Raw genomic sequence first — 5,115 nt, forward strand, 5'->3', positions numbered from 1 at the left:
TGTTGTTGTATGATTTCCCTTCTGAATCTTGCCCTTAAGAGCGGACAGTTCTGGTTGTATTTTAGACTATTTTTGTATGCATTGTTCAAGACAAAAATGATTTAAATTCTTCTCTTGCTGTATTTGTATGTTTAGTACGATGCTTCGGACAACATGAGTAATATATTTTAAAAGAGGCAAATATTGTTACATGTATATTGCGTCTTGAGATGATATTTTTCTACATAATATTTCACGAACCTCACTTTGTTTGTTTGCTTAATAGAAACAAAGTGTCTTATCTGTGTTTCAAAATTTACAAATTTTCAGTTCAGTTATAACGAATGGTGTTTCTTGCTGTCCTGAATGTCTTGGCACTAACGATGTCTATTTCTCCTAACGTGCTAGCCTTTGTATGCACTAGAACAGTGGTTCTTAACTGATATGTCGCGACACACTAGTGTGTCACGCAGTCCTTTAAGATATGTCGCGAAATTTTAGAAGTTAAAAATCGTGAAGAATTTATTAATAATTAGCTAAAATCGAGACATACTGTAGCAGTCAACAACCTCCAGCGGTAGCAATAACGCTCAGTGCTATATAGTAATTATAAAAGCTATTTGGTTTCACTATTATAAGAGATATTATTATTATTATTTATAATAAAAAATATCAAACGTGTGTGTCGCGATGTCGAATGTTCAGTAAAGTGTGCCGTCAGTCAATAAAGGTTGAGAACCACTGCACTAGAATATGTGAAAGATATGTGACGACTTAGCTGTTTCAGTAGTACAGGGCTCATAGTGAGTCACTTTTTTTTATATATATATATATATATAACTAAAAGTTACTTTTTTTTAAATTTTGAATTTGTCACTAAAAGTTACTTTTTTGGTAGGTAAAGTAACTTTCGCATGTGATTTATGTTTTGCATTGGCAGTTTTCTAAGAAAAATATTATTAAAAGAAATGGAAAAAGACAAACTTGTTAGTCATTACTCTTCTGAAAGCTTCAGTACTTGTTGCCACATGTGAAACTGTCAGCTTTTATTCTTTCTAAAGCACTGTGGATGGTTGGTGGATACTTCAGCTCTCAAGGTGTGGTTGAGAACCCTTCTGTGTCTATTCTTTCTTCTATCATAATAGTCTTTTAGTTTCCTCTCGTAATAGTTAACGCTCCGCTCAACGTTGTGTGTGTGTGGTTCATCATGTTCGTCTTGTGTTATGCTTCTTGTATGTTCTTCTTAAGACTAGGTGATGAATTTGAATATTTCATGGGTTTGAGAACTCTCAATGCTAAGTTAAATATGTCTTGGATAAAGAAATTCGGAAATAGGCCAGAACTGGTTCCACTTACTCAGAAGCTTCTTACATCCGCTAAGTCTGCTTACCGTAACTACAAAGCATACTTAGAAAACCTAAGAAAGGAGGAAGCTCAAAAAGAAGAAGAAAAGATGAAACAAAACGACAAATAGAGAGGTAATGGTGAAATTGACAAAGGAAAAAAGGAGCATGATGGGTTTTTGGTCACTGTTCAACTATTTACAAGAGACCAGACCACTATGAGCTCTGCTAGTAGATTGTGTTGCAATCGTAGTCAACTGAGCTTCCTGTTTTTAAGAGTGGATCTGTGGCGTAAAGAGGGTAGCTTCTCTGCAATTGGCCTATACATAGGGGAGATTAAATCCAGTGTCACTCGTTGCAAAATGTTCGATAACTCACGACGTCAGCTTTATTTGGTGCCGTGGTAGCTTTTAATAGGCTATGTAAATACCGATACGAGGACACCACCTACAATATCACGATTGGCACCTGCCAACGCAACTTAAAATTAGTTTTTCAAATGGCACTATGTTAGGTTATCACATTCAAATCTACGTAATAAATGAAAATTTACGATACCACATTTATCATCATGTATTACAAGCTAGGAACGCTACACATTCGAAATAAATTATGGAGACCTCTATAACAGTAATAAAGGCTAGTAAAACTGATGGGACGATGGACATCGGAAGTACCTTATCGTCCCTGTAAAAGTTTCGCATCCAAGTAAGTAGGTGGTTTTCAATGGAAGTAATCATCATAATGCCGTTTACAGCAATTTGATACCTCAAACCGTACCGGGGATATGACAGACATTGGCAAAGTTTGCAACACGTTAAAATTACATAATTGCAAGGAATTGTAATGACAACTACAAAAAAACTATCCTACAATATTAGCACCAAAGGCAGGGAACAATCATAAAAATTTCACACAAATACATAATTTTATGCAGTATACAGAAGCTTGTTCGTTTTATATCCGACCATTTTTGACGGATACTCACCTTAAGAGATACCGCGCCACCACCACCGATCATACTGTTAACCGATTCGCCATGATACACAGGTGGCAGCACCAAATCGAAAAATGTCAGATATACGGCGAGCAATCTTATGTAGTTATTTCTAGCCATGTTTATCACGTCTCTGGATATCTAATTGCTGTAAACGACATTATGATCTTTAAGTCTATTGAAAACTACACACGAGATTCGGTGTGATACTTATCAGGGTGGAAAAAAAATCATACTTTTTTTTTGAAAAAATATTTTTAATTTTTTTTATTTAAATCAAACGTTTCTCCTCGTATAATACAAGTCGCGAACTGAAGAAAAAAAAACGTTAGAAATTAGTATTAAATGTTAATTATGCCATTTAAGTGAAAGTATTTTTGGAGTTAAATTTTAAATTTATCCCCAATCGTTATCCTATTTCAATCCCAAACAATGTTTCTTAAGCATTAAGAAAAAGTATAGCAACATTTATCAACATGGATTTTTTTTTCGAAAGTTACTGATATTTGGCAGGGGCATATTTAAAAAAAAAAAAAAATCGGAACTAGCTTGCGGCACGAAATTCCTAAATTTCGCCTAAAGTTATAAGGTCTACAATATTTTTAAGTTTTGGAGAGGAGGCCGGAAACGGCCCTATTATCTGGAAACAGACAGACGCGCACACAAAAGAAGTTTCGTCTTAAATGTCGATGGCGATTTCCCCGGTGGAATAGATTAAAAACCCTAAGCTACGAAGGGAAGAAAGCAGATTCCCCCGTCACCTGTTCAAAACGGGATTTTCCCTAATCATCATCTGCATGATACTCGTTTTCATACTGGGGGGCGCGGTGGCTCAGTGGTAGAGCGTTCACCTCTGGTGCTTGGGGTCCCGGGTTCGATCCCAGCCCCCGCCAAGTGAACTTTGTGGTGGACAAACACCGTGCTCGTGGGTTTTCTCGGGGGTTCTCCCGTTTCCTCCCACTTTCTTCATTCCACCATTTCACTCATCTCTCATCATCACCGTCTCCTTTAGCCTAACCGGCATAACCGTGGGACGTAAAACTCAAAGATTTCATTTCATTTCATTTTTCGTTTTCATACTGTGCTGTACATACATTTGAGTCTCATTGTATAGTGCGTCCCACTAGATTTCGAACCCGAAAAAAAAACGTTAAAATTTCCGAACAAATGTACATAAGAAAATGAAATTCACAATACACGAACCTTGTTTCATGCTAAACACGAGAAAGGGTTGAACAAAAGCGCACACGTCAAAGAAAGACGATAGGTGGCGCCAGGGGAAGTACTGCTTGGCGTGGTGCGCGTGCGTTAGTGTGACTCGAGTCGCTGCATCGCGAGGATGGTTCTGTACACCGTACAGGAACGCGTGTTCATTGTTAAAAAAATATTGGATATCGGGATCGTATCAGACAGTTCAACGTGAATTTGGATGCCGTAAAGGACTATCGAAATCATCAATACATCATTTGGTGAACAAGTTCGAAACAACAGGAACGTTGCTTACGGAACATGGAGGCGCGCGTCCACGGATGTCCGAGGAGACAGCACAGAATGTGCGGCAACGTCTTTTGCAGTCCCCTAAGAAGAGCCTGCGTCGATTATCACAAGAGGTAGGGATGTCAAAGTCAACTGTGCAAAGAGCCGCCAAAAGAGCCAAGCTATTTCCATATTGCGTTACAGTCGTCCAGGAGTTGAAGACTACAGATTGGGAAAAGCGCGTGATGTATTATTGTTGGTTGCAAGCTTTGTTGCATGACAATCCAGGAATCCTAGACTATACTTGGTTCACAGATGAAGCTTGGTTCCATCTCTCCGGTTATGTGAACTCGCAGAATACTCGGGTGTGGGCCGCCGAAAATCCGCATGTGTACCATGAGATTCCACTTCATCCCTTCAAGGTGGGAGTTTGGTGTGCAATTTCCCAACAGCGTATCATTGGACCCATCTTCTTTGAAGATACAGTAAACACACAACTTTACTCACACATCTTCAGTGAATTTGTGAATCAGCTGGACGATCAAGAACTGCGTCGCGGTTATTTCCACACCAAGACGGAACAACATGCCATAATTCCAACGTGGCCATGGCAGAAATTGAGTCCTTTTTTGGTGACAGGATAATCTCCAAAGGATTGTGGCCGCCAAGATCCCCGGATTTGACACCACCTGATTTCTTCTTATGGGGTTTTCTTGAAGGTTGTGTCTACAGAAACAACCCACGATCACTGCAAGAGTTGCGAAACAACATTGAGAATGCGATTCATGAGATCACACCGGAGAAACTACATCGGACTTTTCACAATATGGAACGCCGTGTACAAACATGTCTTGACGTCCAGGGAAGACACTTTCAGCACCTGCTGTGACGGTCATGTATTCAGCATAAAACAAGGTACGTGTATTGTTAATTTAATTTTCGTATGTATATTTGTTCGGAAATTATAACTTTTTTTCGGGTTCGAAAGCTAGTGGGACGCACTGTATTATGATTATCTTCCATAATCGAAATGACAGAACAAAAACGGGATTTTACTTATTTTCATTTTAAATTAATTTATACGAAATTTGATTTAAATCAGCGATTTTTATTTAAAAAACAAAGTGATTTAAATCAGATTGATTTAAATCAATCCACCCTGATACTTATCCTTAAGTACCTTTTCGAAATAAAGCTTGATTTACAATTTTCTGTAATTTGGTTCCTATTTATTCGAAATACGTCATATAATCATAGCATTCGACACTAAGGAACTCGAAAAGTGTATTGTGCTGTCCACTTTAATTTCCTTATTGCTGC

The sequence above is a fragment of the Thermobia domestica genome, chromosome 9, assembly GCF_964235325.1.
Source record: "Thermobia domestica chromosome 9, izTheDome1.hap1.1, whole genome shotgun sequence".
NCBI classification, from domain to species: domain Eukaryota; kingdom Metazoa; phylum Arthropoda; class Insecta; order Zygentoma; family Lepismatidae; genus Thermobia; species Thermobia domestica.